Source organism: Anser brachyrhynchus, assembly GCF_964034855.1.
Source record: "Anser brachyrhynchus genome assembly, chromosome: 3".
Lineage (NCBI taxonomy): Eukaryota > Metazoa > Chordata > Aves > Anseriformes > Anatidae > Anser > Anser brachyrhynchus.
This window is the reverse complement of record NC_137696.1, coordinates 28,680,231-28,696,569: the sequence shown is the minus strand read 5'-3', so window position 1 is coordinate 28,696,569 and position 16,339 is coordinate 28,680,231. Positions and strand designations below refer to the sequence as shown.

The following is a 16,339-nucleotide window of genomic DNA, read 5'->3' as shown; positions in this document are numbered from 1 at the left end:
TAAATTTTATTGAAAAAGTAGCATGAGTGAAGATAAAAGTAGACAAAACTGACACTGAGGAACTACAAAGATGGAAGCGTGTGCAGAGTGCAGACGGCTGGAAGATGCCCAACACAAAATAGGGCATATGCTCAAGGCAGCGTAATTCTAGAAAGCATCTCAAGTGAACTGAGTAGTTGATATTGGATTTTGGAAAAATAAAAGTTTAAAGAAACACCAAGAACCTTGCAATTATGTTTTCCATGTGCTGCAGTAAAGAAAGAAAGCAGTGAAAAGAAACAGAAAAAAAAAATGAAGAAAAAAATCTGTGGGCCTGAAAGAGAGAGAGTTAAATTTGCAGCCTCCAATTCTAAGGTGCTTTACAGGGTGTACAATACCCTGGTTTGGAGGGTTTTCATACTGCCATCCTCAGAACATTGAACATTTCATTTCTTTTCCACAATATCTGTTAAACCTTCCATAGTATTCTCCAACACTCACTGCCATTCCGGTCTCTGTAAAAGAGGTAAAACCACCGCTGTGCTCCAAGTCAATTCTTAAAGGGCAATCTGTTGCTCCACCTCTACAAGCTGCACCTCAGGGGGAATGGGGGAAATTATGCTTGTTAAAGTCCCTTGATCTTCAGTGGCAAGAGGGTCTTACGTCCTTTCTCTTACTGATCCAGTGGTAAGGCCACCCTTTTTAAAAGCCCCACTTTCAATTATCTTTTAAGATGCACGAGTTCCTTTTGAAGACTCGCACACAAAATGAAAACAAAACAGAACGGCCATTTTCCTTTTCTGATTTTTCCCCAGGAAGTAAATACCACCAGCCTATCTGCAAATAAAAGCAGCTTTCACTGAAAGGTCATCTTCTCCTAGGGGCACCTCTGCCTAGGGACAGTTCAGGGTAATACGAAGGAGCCACTAAAATGGAGTAAATTGTGCCAATGGCTTTAGTACCTGTTACATCCCTCAAGATGAGCCAAGCTGCAGGCAAGCCTGCCTTGCCAGCTCCTACAGTTCTATCATACAGCATTGTCATTTTTGCTCATTTCTCCAATATTTTAAGCTCTTGGATGAGAGCCTAAGTTTTTTCGCATTAAAAAATTATAGGCCTCAGAGAAAATGTGTCACAAGGGTGTCCAAAATTTCAGGCTTATGATAAATGCACACTTTTGTCCCCCCTCTCTACTATCTTGAGTTTACATCAGACCTCAGACAGTGTTCTGACAAGACTGCAGGCTGCCAAGTTAAGGCCTTAAGTTGTTCTAGGGGCATTTGTATTTTTTCTGGAGAAAGTGGCAAAGAAGACTTCCTGGTTTTAAACAAACCATATAAAACCACAACTAAATAGCCCAAAGAAATCAAAAGGCTATCACTAGGATATGAGAGACTGAAAAGCAGAAGGTATTCCTTTAGAGTACATAGAAATGGTGGTCACATATCGATGTCATGTTGCTTGAGTTTAAATATATATATATATATTTTAATCATAATTCACTAAATATTAGGCAAAACTGAACATTACATATGTCTTTGAGTTGATACTTTCTTCCAATATTTTTGTAAGCTTAAATGAATTCAAGAAAACATTTTATAACCGGGTACATTGCATCTGTAATTTTACTTCAGGGAATTTCATATAGTTAGGCACAGACAGAACAACTTCTGGATCCAGCGAGGAAACATCCCTTCACTTCCCATTCAAGTGTGATGCTTAAAATTCTGTCCAACATAAAGTAAAAATTAAAATTCTACCCACGGCTTCTGAGGAGAACAAGAGGAGCCACAGCCAAGGAGGCCATCTGACATGGAAGACACAGCTACGCTAAATGAGTACAAGTACAAATTATCAAGTGTGCTACTAGGGAAAAGAGAGGACCACTCACATCTATTGCTGGCTCTGGCTACAATCCCATCATTCTGTCTAGCGAGTCCTGCAGCAAAAGGGATTTTCTTTATGCAGTGAGAAATCTCGAGAGCAAGGATACAACACTCCCTGCCCTGCACTGCTGATCGGACTCATCTGTTGGATCACCACTGCTCCAAGCAGTTGAGCAACTCGGACCTGAGGCAACAAATGGTATTCCTCCTGTTGATCATACCTGTTCCTGATCCTGTTGATCAGAGTTGGGCACTCTCTACAGGAATGTGTTTTAGTCCCGCCTGAGAGATAATTCTTGTTTATCATGTGTTTACCGATAGTTTCCTGAGGCCAAGGCTGTGCCAAAGTAGATTTGATGAGTACAAACACATAGAAAATGATAGTTTGTAAATTTCTTTAGGTGGAGGTAATGTTCTAAAATTTAGAAGTGCTCAGTTATTTATGATTTTTCTTTTTTTTTTTTTTTTTTAACAAACAAGCAAAAAAGGGTTTTGGTCACATTACCTTTGTATTACAAAAACAGGTGTGATAACCAACACCTGTACTACTTTTACTACAAAGAATCTAACAAGACTAACTGTAAGCTACAGAGGGGGCCCAAGCCACATGACGCTTCAGTGAAGGCTACCCTGGTCTCCTAAAAGGGTTTGGGTAGATTCACATCTGAATGTACGTACTGTTTCTATAGCATAGCAAGATCAAACCCAAACACTTTCAAGAAGTTTGGCATGAAAAGTTTTGCATGAGAACAGCACACTTGTCTTTGTTCATGTCCTTTACCATTTGTGAAAAAGGTGAAAAAAAAATAAATGAATCACATTTGAACAATTTGCCACTTAGTTAAGAATAGCAGAACATGAAGCAGATGTAATCATCCCTCTCTTCTATCAGCCATATGTAAATTTCATAATTTTCCACTTAAGAGCAGCTTGTTAGCCTTTACAGCAGTGCCACTCAGATTTTCCATCTCAATATTTTACATAAAATATGTAGAACACCTTCAGAATATTTTTTGTTGGTTTTGGTCTAGCGTTAGCCTCTTGTTGCATCTACATGTTCTGTAACTCAAGGAGATCTGATAAGATTACTTGTAACCTGTTTCACAGTTGCCAAATCAGTATCTCCTTTTAAAAAAAAGGAGAGGTTAGCACTCAAAAAAAGTTAGGTTTTAGACAGCTAAACCATTCAACAGATGCTTCAATCTCCTCCAAGAAGCACAAGTTAACTTAAAGTTCTCACTTCTGGCTACAATTTTCATAAAGGTATAAGATGAGCAAGAACTTAGTATTAACCATAGAGGGATAATGCCTTGAGTCTCAGATTTGTGCCTTTGCTTCCACAAAGTACACGTTGTGATGCGACTCTCAACATTGCAGTAAGCATACATATGGGAAGAAAATGGTTGGTTGTACTATTACAGTGCCACCTCATACAACACTAGATTTCTCCATACACCAACATCCATCACCACGAGCTGAATTATTCAGATGTTTTGAGGTGTTTAATTTCTCATTAAAACTAAACTGAAGACTTTGACTGAGACTACTTATTAAGGATGGATAACAGATACACCACTATGCAACCAGATGGTCAGTGAGGAACACTTTAATTTGTTACTGTAGATACTGTGTTTCTGCCATACTGTGTTTGTCAGTCAATGGGTGGCTTAAGTAAAGAGCAATGCTAGGTTTGCATCTCAGTTACACGGGCATTTTTCATCTTTTGACACTACCATCACCAAGGAAAGTTTGAGCTGATGGTTTTTCTTGGTGGTGTGTTTTGTTTTTGCTTGTTTGTTTTGTTTTTTTTGAAAGAAAGGAGCTCTAAAGTTACACTTAACCACTTACTGAATCTTTAACCTCTGTACTGTCTTGGTTATGAAATTGTTTATTCACGACAAACTGATTTAGTTCAATCATATCTACAGAATCATATTACTTCAGGCAATTTTGATATGCTGATTACGTATAAATTTACACTTTGCAAGATTTTTATAATCCCATAGTGCTTGCTTATCCGGTCATTGTATAAATGGAAAACTGAAGCCAGCCTGTCTTCAGGCGGATGGAACTCCTCTACCACTTACTAGCTATTATCGTACTGCTTTGCGATTAGCCATTTTGAAAACATGTAGTGAAAAATGGGAAGTTGTCTGCACTGAATTAATCTCAAATATTTTTGTCCATCTGTACTGGCAGATTGTGCATTGCACTGCATGGCCCTGACTGTAAAGATCACATGCTGTGAGGTCAGTCACCAGATTAAGCTCCTGTTTTCTTAAAAACCCATTCAAGTTCAGTTCAAGTCAACATTTACCAGACTGACTGACTTGTTTTTTGGTAAACTCTTATCAACATCCAGTCAATGTTTGTAGATCAAACCGCAAATACAAGAGAACTGTATATAAATACCTACCCCCAATGGATAGCTTATTATAAAATTAAAGAGGTTTTCTAACCACTTCATCCTTCCTATGTTTGTTGGATTACCTTATCATTAAAATTAATACTGATGTTCCAGAAAAGTGTTACTTTTCTAGTTGAAAAAGAAAGTAGAGTCCAATATAACAATGACAGCCACCTTTGCAGGGGAGTGAGTATATTTGTTCATGTGAATTCCAGTGGCTTCAAACAACTCCGTGCAAAGTGCAAAGATCCATCCCAATTGAGCTGACTGAAGCACTGGGGACAAAATGATCAGGCCTGATCCAAGGTCCACTGAGCATTTCTAGGAAGTAGGTATTGTAGAATAAATACCATCAGTGAAATTTGGTCAGGACTGGGGTCTAGAGAGAAATAAAAACAAAACTCAACTTCCCTCTCCCGGTTTAGCACAAATTAGCACAGCATTCAAGCCTTTTGTCTTATGGTGCCATATACAGATGTGCAACTCTTTCGCTTAGCTTCCTCAAGACCATGTTTGACTTGGTTGCCGAGTTAGGGTAATGATAAATATGTCTATGCTGCAAGCCAGTTACACAGTTTTTGCACAACAAGCTGAAGCTGACTGAAGAAATAGCCCTGCACTGGGAAATCCAAAAGAAGAAGTCGCATCATGATTTGCATCTAAGCTACATTCACCCACACCCTCTGCAGTCTCACTACCTGATTGTTGCATGGCTAAAAAACAGTATCGCTGCCTTTTTGCTGAATTTAGTAGAATACTGTTGTCTGTTGCTAATAGCAATTAATCATTTCCTTGGAAAAGTTCAGTTACAGCTGCTGTTGGCATTAGTTAATCAGTAATCATTAATTAAGTCAGACTATTAACACTATTAGTTAAGCATTAAAAAATAACCTTTTTCTCTTCAGGCTTTAAGATGCAGGAGGTTGAATTCCAGAAAATCCTCACGCATCTAAGTTGTCTTTTCACATTAAGCTTATTGATCTAATCTAGGGACAGACCCAATGTGAATCAGAGGAGGACAAAGGGAGGAGGCTATGTTACAACTGTCGCATTGTACGACTGGCATCACCACCAAATCCAAGCTAGGCCACTTTTTCCTGATTTAGACTAACCAGCAGCAAAGGCTTATGCAACAGTCATCATCAGATGAAGAATTTTAATCTAAAGATGAAAGTAATGCTTTTATATACTTCTTACTACAGGACTCCAAGACTACTTTCCTCAAGTCTGTGCCACACAACAAACATGTCTATAATGGGCAAATACTTCATATTTCATGCCATAGAGTAAAGTGCTGCCCAAAAGGTCTGCAGGTTGGCATGTGCAATAAATGCTGGAAATTGTTCTTCCTAAAATACCACAATTGTTTCTCATCGGTGCTATTGATGCCTTTCAACTTAATAAAATGTTATAAAATCCATTACACCATTGTTAACTGTGGCTAAGAAAAGCAGTCCTAATGGCACGGGTGAATCCAGCCAGACCACGGGGGATTACATAGCTTGATTTGATCAGCCTAAAGCTCATAACAAAAAGGCAAAGGGAAACAAAGATTTCAAAATGATTGAGACACAACCGTAATGCTACTTTTGCTTAGATTTATTCATTTATCATATTTTATGAGGAAAAAAAAAAAAAAAGATGAATGAACAGAAAAACCACACTCCAAATGAAAGACTTTTCCTACACAAAACAGATGCAAGGGGAAAAGAAAAATGCTTTTCTAGCATTTGCTAAACAGTTATCCCTTATTCCCATATCTGCCCTCAATACTCCCTGTTTCTCTGAGCTGCTCTGGACACACTTTTTTAACCCCACCTGGCTAATCTAGCCTAAAAACAGTGTTTTATACCTACTGTCTCAAATACCACACTTTCGCTAGGGTCCCAGCTCTCACCTCTCAGCACTCTCAAGCCCCAAGAATTAAAAGGGAAGCTGGGCCCAAAAGAGCCCAGAGAAGGAGGAAGCAGAAGATCACATCCTGGGCCAAGAGCATACTTGAGTAGGACATCGTATCTGTGGTGCACTTACCCCAGGACACTCACCAGGTAGTTCAGATGAGGATACAACCCCAGCTTTGAGGTGAAATGTGTGCATATATATGTCATATATATAAATGAAACTATGAGACTAATAAATGAGAAGTCTGGTTATTGGTATAACTCAAGTCTTTCTGCTTGCTTCCACTAATAATTGTCAAGACTGAAAACAGCAGTGAAAGCCACTATAATTAGATTTTGTGGGGGAGGAGAACAGGAAACAGGCTAATGTGTTGAGGCTCTGAAAAATTATCAAACAAAATGTGCCTTGTGTTAATGCTGAGTGGTAAAATTATACATCACAGCAAATGCAATATCATAGAACCGTAACTGCTTATCACAATGAGCTGCGAGAACTTTGTACTGACTTAATTGAGGTCAAGATTTAATTGCATGTCTTTTAGATAACATTTCTAAATAGCAGCATCTATCTAAAGGGAAGACATTAACTCAAACCTTTTAGGCCAAAAAGCTACAGAGAAGCTGAAAGTTCCAGTCAGGGCAGGAACATGAAAAAAGTATGAAGATATCTTGCCATAAAATGTGTCTTCATGGGCAAACGGTAAGTAAGGATCAAACCAGCACTATGCTGGGGGAGCAGGAAGATTCAGAAGAGGGTAGGCCTGGGTATTTAACATACTATTCAATGTTCTCTTCTCTGTACTTGTGTCTTCCAGGAGACTGTTGCCTCCAGAAAGCAGCCTGCCATCCTCTTTCCCATTATTGATACTCGGGGGCACTGGAATTAGACCCTTGTTGAAGCCAACTGCTAGAGAGAAACATAAAAATAAAATCCAGCAGTTGAAGAACAAATTGTACTGGGTTTGTTACAGCTCGCTTGTATTCTCTAGCGTGAGCAGTGGAGAACTAAGTTGGTGCCTGCTTGGCTGTGGGGAGCTCACCCTGGGACTGCCCAGTCAGGAGCAACCCTGCCTAGAGAAGTGTCTTGGGCACAGGGATCTGCAGGAGCACCTACCATGTGTCATAATCTGCCTCTTTTCCTGAAGGCAGGGAGGAATGGAAGCTGAGGCTTTAACACCTTGCAGTCCCACATCAGTCGGTGCTGTCTCAGGCTGAGGTGGAGGCCAGCAATTTGGGGTATGCAAACTATTGCACATTCCAGCCCCGGTAACATACACTTACTGTGGTCACTCCTCTCCCCAAGTGGAGGGAGCATTGGAGTTGCCACATACCTTAGATATTGATCACTTCTCCACTAAGGATGGAGCAGGAAAGGGTCACATGGAGGAAAAACTTAAAAAAAAAAGGGGGGGGGGGTGGGGAGGAAAAGAAACAACTCATTAGCTGAGACCACAACAGCATTCCCTGGGCTCTGCTCGGTTAGATGGCAGGGGCAGCAGCTAGGACTGCAAGCAAGCAGAAGGTACACATGTCCCAGTCTATGGCAAGGAAGGCTCACATTCCAGCTGAGGAAATGCACTCACATCTCTGCTATTCGTTATGCTGCCAACTGCCTTAACACTCGCTCCTGGCCACCACATTTTCTCAGTGAAGAGCGAACAAGGAAGAAGGCAGCCATTGACGCAGCCTGGTCAGGTAGATGTAAAGCAGCGAGGGTGATCTCCACCTGGTAACCCACCACACAAGTGCACATTATTTCCCTCCTCCCTCTGCTCTTCCTTCTCTCTGACAAAATCTGAAATATCACAATTTTTGCAAAGATAATTTGAGAATGACAGAAGGAAGCACTAGGTAGGTATATTTGAATGACCATGTGCATACCACTACTTGACTTTACGAACAATACGTAAAGATGAAAATACTGACTTGCTCACGCTGTCTCTGGTCACTGTCTTTATAAAACAGGTAATAAAGAAATATCCATACAAAATATGAAATGTCCATACAGAATATAAAATACTAAATACAATGGATTAACATTCTATTCTGATAGGAAAGCATTGAGTGTTGCAGAAAAGAAATATATTGTAGTCAAAGGGTGTCTGTCTCCCGTATTATCACCGCTTTTCAGTAGAATCTCTAATAACCATTTCTTTCTAGGTCTCTGCGTCCTTGTTCACAGCACTCTTCATCCTGTGAGCTATGTTGCTGAGATCCTACCAAGCCTGTAACAGCTGATCTGGTTCACGTTTAATTTCACTTGAAGGGTTATAAAAATCCTGCAGGGTTTCTAACAAAGGTCACCACAGTGTATACAAATGAGCAGCTCTTTGTATGCTTTCATCATGCAAGACAAACAATATGAATTGCCAATTAAAAACAGTTAATGTGAACCTAGGTATTATATATAAGCCAAAGAAGCCTTTTATATAATCTGATCCCAGCTAGTCAGTAACTTCATTATGCAGGGAAACATGAGCTGGAATACTCAGATTTTTCTGGCTAGTCTACAGTTTCACATATACAGACATTTGCATGCACTCTGTTCTGGGCTAAGTCCGCTCAAGTACACTGTTATTCTGCAAACAGAATTCAACAGAGCTGCCGACATAAACACAAGAATCAAAATATGAATTGATGATACAATGATATCGGTCATTTAAAAAAAAAAAAAAAAGGCAAGAGCAAGTAGACTCCAGAAATTTCTACCAGATAGATTAAAACAGGTGATTATAAACAAGATTCTAGTTTTAGCAATTTAGAAGTGCTTAAAAATTCAAACTTTATTCCTGATTCTAATTCCTGTTGCATTGGAGTTGATCATCAACTACACTTCAATTCCAAATGAGAATCTGAGAAGGATCTCAAGGTAGTCAAGTGTTGAGGGGGTGGGGGAATAAGGTGTTAACAGTTTATTTAGCAAATACAATCAAATATCTTATATTAATGAAACTCAACTGATTGAAAACTTATTTATCTTTTATCTTTGCTATTACAGAAGTATAAGCTTGTCTGGTCTCTTATCTTCCACATCATCCCTCTTCAGAGTAGCAGTTGCTTGCATGAACACAAATACTTCAAAGGCTTAAACTCTCGAAGAAGAGGTAGAAAGCTTTCAGGCATCTCCAACATATTTTAACAGAAGAAATGCCCACTCAACTGTAGCTCCTTCTACTCCTAGGTAGTCAAAATAATAAAGAAAGAATCTAAATAATGACAGTATTAATCACAAGTAGCATTCTTTGCAATGATTGGATTCTTTCTCTGCCAGTCTGGATAACACAGGTAAATATTTCACTGTATCAGGTTATATGTCCTGCCAGGTTTGTAATTGAAGTGGCCTGGAAGTTTTAATATTTTAGAGTGGCACAAATGAGTCATAGTCTTGACTGCCTCTGTTGAGCATAAATTATGTCTTACCTTGTCTTAACAGAAGTCCAATATAGAACTATAGCAAAGAGTTTGTGTCCTGTGTTGACCCTACTATAGTGTTAACAGGATTTGTCCTATATTCAAGGAAACTTTTGTCTATGCTCTATTGAGAAATCTGATTCCTGTGAGTTTCTTGTAAATCCATCTAGACTGAGTAACTTGAGTTGCTAAATCACTGGCAAACAAGTTATGTATTGGGCAGCATATCTGTGGATTGCTGGTCTCGTTGGACGAGGTTCTTCTCATCTTTGTCCTTGTGTAATTTCCAGACATCAATTTTTCATTATCAACAACACAATTAGTGCTCAGAAGTGGTACAAATGAATCAGTGCACAACCAGCTAAACTGCTATGAATAACAATGGCTCTGTAGTTTCCTTAGAAAACTGGACAAAATCTTTCCTTGAAGGTGAAGGACAAAGCAAGTTGGATTTTTATTCCCAGTGATATCAATATTTGAAAACTCCAGTTTACTAAGTACATATCATTCATTTACTGTAATCATTTCCGTGAACACGATCAGAGAGCACTCAGTTTTTGCCCCACACAAAAGGTGGAGATGAGGCAATAGGTGATAATTGCAGTGATACATTTTTAAATTGCTAACTTCCTTCTGATCAACTTTTGTCAATTTACAAATCTCACTCACACAAGTGCCTCCCACCTCTTGCCCGAACTTCCTTTTACACAATTTTGAGTGGAAGACACTTGGCTTGTTATTTGCTATTCTGCTATTCCTTTACTCCTTGAATGGCCAAATATATCAGGCACAACCCTGTAAGAGGGGGCATTTGAAGGCCAAATCAAAGTTAATTGAATTAACAATGTTGTCAGAAGGATAGATTTTATTGTACATTTGATTGGTGGCATTTGTTCCTTTTTTGTTTTTAAAGCCACACATCCTGGAGTCAAGTACTAAAAATAAAAAGGAGGAATGAGATTATGTAAATCATTATTTATGGCCATCATGAGCGTGGAGAAGCAGCTCAGTGTAAAAGCTCAAGAGATTAAAAATTGAATAATTTCTGAAAATTTATTCAGATTGCGTAGCCGAGTATTTGAGGTTGCCAATGCCTGCCTCTCCCTGGGCTGCCTTGCAGCCCCTGGAAGCAACCCGAGATTCACAGCAGGAAGCAGACCCAGGCTCCCCGCAGTTTCTCCTATCAAAGAGCATTCTCATAAGTAAGCGGTTGGACATCGGTGAGGTGAATCAGGAGACGTACTTCGCATCACTGATAAACAGCGGCCGCCCTGACAGTAGATTATTAGCCCTTAAATGCTGTTATTAGCCATGACGATAAGGGGATTGCCCAGAAAGCACAAAGCCCAAGAGGAGCCGAAAGGCACGGCCCAGGTGATTAGGCAGACATCACAGAGGGCTCTCCCATCTGTCTTGTCACAGCAAGTGCTCGCTGTGTTTATACTACAGAATGGGCTCCATTGGAAACAGATTTCAAATTACCATATCCCTCTTGGTAAGCTGTATTCTGGTACGGCAGTGTTTACATATATGCATAAATGTAGTCAGTGAGTCATCGGCACTCTCATCTGCCATTTAGTACATTCGTAGCATGAAAGGAGAGACCTGGACACGAGTACCTGGCCTAACACTGGCTTTTTTTGAGAAAGGTTTTCCTTAAGAATTAAAAAAAAAAAAAAAAAAAAAGGAAATTTAATCCCCCCAACTCTGAAGAACAAAGCATTAGGAGTAAACTCAATTCTCTCTCTTTTCTTTTTAAAGTGGGAACACCAACACACAGTAGCTAAGTGCTTTACTTGTGGTCAGGCAGAAATATCAGGAAGGCAACTAATCCAACAGCTTTCAAGCTACCCTCATGTTTCACCTGTTCCCCTCCCCACTCTCCAAAAAAATAAAAATCAAGGAGTACCTTCTTGTTTTTAACCTAGTGTACATATGCTTACAGAAATACAGATTTCTTTAGGGAAGAGATTGTGTGGGCTGTACCACCCAGAATTTCTCTTCTCGTGAATTTGTACCCAACTCACAAAGACCTTGTCCACATTACCACGCAAACCCTTCCCAAAGCCTAGCCCTGGAAGGGTTCCACACCTCTCTCTCAGAAGACCCTCAGGTGAATCTTTCCCTCTGGAAAGATAAAATGCACGTCAATTCTTTATTGGTGATATATGTTAGAGGAAATAAAATGAACTAGCTGTATTGGTCTGTACATCATAGTCAGGATCAATCTACACTGCTCATGAAAAACACGTGCCAGGATGACAGCTTCACTGAATGACTTGCAACAATTAGCATTATTAGTTACAACAGCTTTTGTTCTTCCTTCATGAAATGATGGAAAGAGACCTTCTGACGAGGTCAGACAACATTTTTTGGTGAATTATTAGAACTCCTGGAACTTCCTATTTGTCTGAGGTGGGTGATGAGCTCTGATACATCACAACCCATGTTGCTTTTTCACCTTACTCAGCAAGACAATGGCACAGTTTGGGCACAGTCGTTTGCATAGACCTGTTTCTGAAAATACGTACACACAAAACTAATTCCTGTGGATTTAAGATTAAGTGACAAAAGCCAGACTCCAGCTAAAATTTTACAGTGTTCACATAACACCAGTATAACTAAAAAAAACCGTGAAATCAGAACCTTAACGTCTGCACAATTTAGGATTTTTATTAAACTATGCAAGTCAGGCAGCTGTCATTGCTCACGACTGTTAGCATACATATTGCTGGCAAACTGGGACATTTTCAGTACATCTCACTCACTCCAGAGCAAAGACTGACATCTCAGCGCAGAGCTGGCCTTATCGATCACTCCACAGAGGGCACTTCTTCCCTTCTGCCCTGCATTTGGGTGAGGACTTGCAGCACCAGGGAAGGCCAGACAGCTGGCTGGTGACTACTGCAGGGAAGTGAACTCTGCCCTCCAACTGGTCATGCAGAAATGCCACAGTTCAGATGTCTCCAAACAGATTGTTCCCTCCAGACTTGTGTTAAATACAGAAACACACCGCAGATGCACAGTCCGTCCAGCAGTTGATTATTACTTCTCAGATACACCGTATTTCTCTCCCAGCACTCTCCTGGTACTGGCTCCGATCAATTTGCTGCAGTCAGCCAAGACAGACCTGCTGATTCAGCTGAAAAAACACCCTAACAAAATGAAAGCTTTAACTAGATAAACTTATTACCTGATGTAAAGAACGAAGATGGAAGCAGGAACAAGAAGCAGAGGGAGCCTGCTTGAGCAACAACACGCAGCTAGACAGCCTGAAGTGAAGTGTGAAACTGTACCCTGAAGGCTCACCCATCACCTTTGGCAGAGGCCAGCCATTCACATACCTTTCAGTTTATATTTACCAGTCTCTACTAGTTCAACTGCTACTCATTGGTTTTGCCCTGTAGTTAAAAGCTGTGCATTAAGCACCGACACATTGATTTCAATTTAACTGCATATCTAAATTTAGTACTGCTAGGGAGCAGGGAACAGACCTATAAGACAGAGTACCAGCAAGTGAAATACCTAAACTATCGAGAAATAAATTTGAAATCACCCAATCCAAACCTTTATCTTCTCTGGAGATATTTAGTCATCACTGATACCCATTAAAAACTCCGCAAAATGGCTTTTATTAGTCAGATTTTTGAAAGACTTCATCAGTCTCAAATCTAAGGGAATATGGTTAAAAAAAAAAATCAAAAAAAATCAATGGACTGTGACATGGCTATAGCCTGTTTTATTTCTATGCAATGGAAGTAATGCAAGCATCTCTTGGACTGCTGTACTAGGTCAACTGTTTCATTACTGACAAAAGGGAAAAACAACAACAACAACACACCTTTTTACTACAGTTAAGCATCCAGCAGACTCAAGAGCTTAAGTGACCTCCATGGGCTCTTTCTAGCCCAAGAAAGATTTCCTCTTGAAGTTCAGTGACCCCCTTCTTACCTTGACTGAGATCCTTGGATGGAGAGGTTGAGGTTAACTGGAAGTTCCATTAACAACGTGTCCTTAAATTGGACAGCATTAGAGATGGGCAAGCAAGAGGTAGATCAAGACTTTATCCTAAAAGCAAATAAGCACACCAGGGAGGTACGCCCTATTTCTCAGCACTAAGCTGACAAGCAGCAGAGTAAGGCAACTTTCTGGAAGTAGGCAGGTACAGCAACAGGGATGGCTGACTCGAGACAGCTCCCTGAAATACACGCAGTCTGTGACTTCAGCAGTGAGTTTGAGCAGTAGCTGTTTGTTTGTCAGGGAGACGTCCCTGGGAGCACAAAAGAACATAAGCTATCCAGGGTCACTGCTAAGACAGATAACTTCCCTGCAACAGAAAACAGCACCTGGCTTTCAAATTCACATAGACAGAAGGTAACTGCAACACTGCGTAACATATCTTGTAAGAAAAGCAACGTAACACTTGTTTTCCACTTGCTTTCAAGAAGTGCTTTGGTCTCTATCACTCTCTATGCCTTGGAGATTAATAGGACAAGGATTTGGATAAGTCTCCTCTGGCTTAGCATCCAAGCTTGTGTCCTTGGAGGCATCTCTGTGGGTGAAGCAAGAGCAACTCTAATAGTGCTGGATGCTGGGTTACAGCAGTCAAGCACAGAGAACTACCAGTTCTCAACCCAGAACTGCTTTGTGAGCTGGCAGGGCTCCTAAATCCACTCCTTCCTCGCTCCCTTACTTCTCCTACCCCCCTGCTGGGCTTGGACAATGCAATACCTGACTACACCTGCGCTGCCACAAACGGAACAGTGTCAGAAGAAGATGCTGCTGAGAACCAAAAGGGCACGTGTATAAATATGCTGACCAAGGAGACAACAAAGCACCATAAGCCAGCAGAAAGAAGACAGAAAAAAAAAATACAGCTATTCCAAAGGCAAAATGCTTCCATACCAAGGTATCATTCCCTCCATGCACACATACGCATACCCACTTATACATACGCACACCTGTGCACATTTTCTTTTCAGGATGTACAAGGCAGCATATCACATGCCTTTAAGAAGCTGCTAAACTTCAAGACTACTGCTGAAACAAGTTGTCAACTAGGAGAGAAATGTGCTTAATAGGCAGAGCTAAGAAAAAAATAATATATAGACTTCAAGTTATTCTTGACAATTTTTCCAGCTGAAGGTACCTTCTGAGGACAAAACCAAAAAACAGTTTTTTCCTTTAGTCATTCCAGGTATTACACTAATCCTCCTGGCCCAATCCAGCTTGAAAGACAACAGATTTCACAAGATTACTACTACATCCTCCTGCGTTTCATATATACCTATTCCGTACCTCACCCCCCAAACCACTAATTACAGATTAACTATTTAAATCTACACATATTTCTAGTTTATTTAGCAAGAACAGACCTTGTCTGAAAACCTTAGGTGACAATTAATAGTCACGGTAGCCAGGTGTAGTAATACATCTGGTTCCATGTGCAGGACACCTCCCACCAGACCAGGCTGCCCAAAGCCCCATCCAGCCTGGCCTTGAGCACCTCCAGGGATGGGGCATCCACAGCTTCTCTGGGCAGCCTGGGCCAGTGCCTCACCGCCCTCTGAGTAAAGAATTTCTTCGTAATGTCGAATCTAAATCTACCCCTTTTTAGTTTAAAGCTGTTACCCCTTGCCCTATCACTACATGTCCTTATAAAAAGTCTCTCCCTGTCTTTCTAGAAGAAGCAGCCCCCCTTTAGGTACAGGAAGGCCGCTGTAAGGTCTCCCCAGAGCCTTCTCTTCTCCAGGCTGAACAACCCCAACTCCCTCAGCCTGTCCTCATAGGAGAGGTGCTCCCGTCCTCTGAACATCTTTGTGGTCCTCCTCTGGACTTGTTCCAACAGGTCCCTGTCCTTCTTGTGCTGGCGGCCCCAGAGCTGAACGCAGCACTCCAGGTGGGGTCTCACAAGAGCAGAGGGGGAGAATCCCCTCCCTCGCCCTGCTGGCCATGCTGCTTTTGATGAAGCACAGACACGGTTGGCTTTCTGGGCTGCAAGCACACGCTGCCAGTTGACGTTCCTTGTTTTGCACCCTCCCTTCAGGCACTTATATACACAACATTCCTGGCTGGGGCATTCAGCATAGAGCTCTAGAGCTACTGTACTTTCTATACATATTTATAGCCCACAAATGTTCATACTAACATCATTTAAAAGAGATGTTAAGAATACAATGCAATTCTTTCAGATCTTACCCATTCCTTTTATATATAAAACTAAATTTGTGGTATCAGTAAAGAAATTCACTTTAAAATTTATGTCTATATTTAAAGGACCATTAAACTTGCTTCTAGACCTGCCCAACTCCTGTACAGTTTCAGAGGATTTAAATCCAAGATATACATATACTTATTATCAAATTAAAACAAACAAACAAAAAAAACACCTTAGCTAAATTAAGGCATTTCAGTCCTCAGGTAAAATGAGTGCTTATTCAAGGAGAAAGGAAAGGGAAGTCCAAGATGCGAATTTCAGGGAAACATTTATGAAAAACACTCAAGTGATCTTGGCAAATTAAACTCTGGAGAAAGTCATAATTTTAAATGGGAAAAACTCCTTTCCTACCTCTTGTTAAGGATCCACATTGGCTTGAGCAAGAGATTGGCTGGGCATCTAGAAATGCCACTTTCTGATATGCCTGAGCACAGGTTCGCAAGGATGTGTTTTCTCCAGCTTTAAGAGATTTTCTCCACGTCTGAGAAAGTCTGGTTACATCATCCCTGGGGAAGTCAGCTTAAATTCTAGCCCCTGA

General features: G+C 40.6%; 1 long non-coding RNA gene across 1 annotated transcript; it reads left to right on the top strand.

The window, feature by feature from the left end:
• The first annotated feature begins 1,871 nt into the window (after positions 1-1,871).
• Positions 1,872-11,275, top strand: LOC308192593. Its single transcript, XR_013948915.1, has 2 exons — positions 1,872-6,873; positions 6,989-11,275. It is a non-coding gene; the product is annotated as an uncharacterized lncRNA (long non-coding RNA).
• Positions 11,276-16,339: the final 5,064 nt, after the last annotated feature.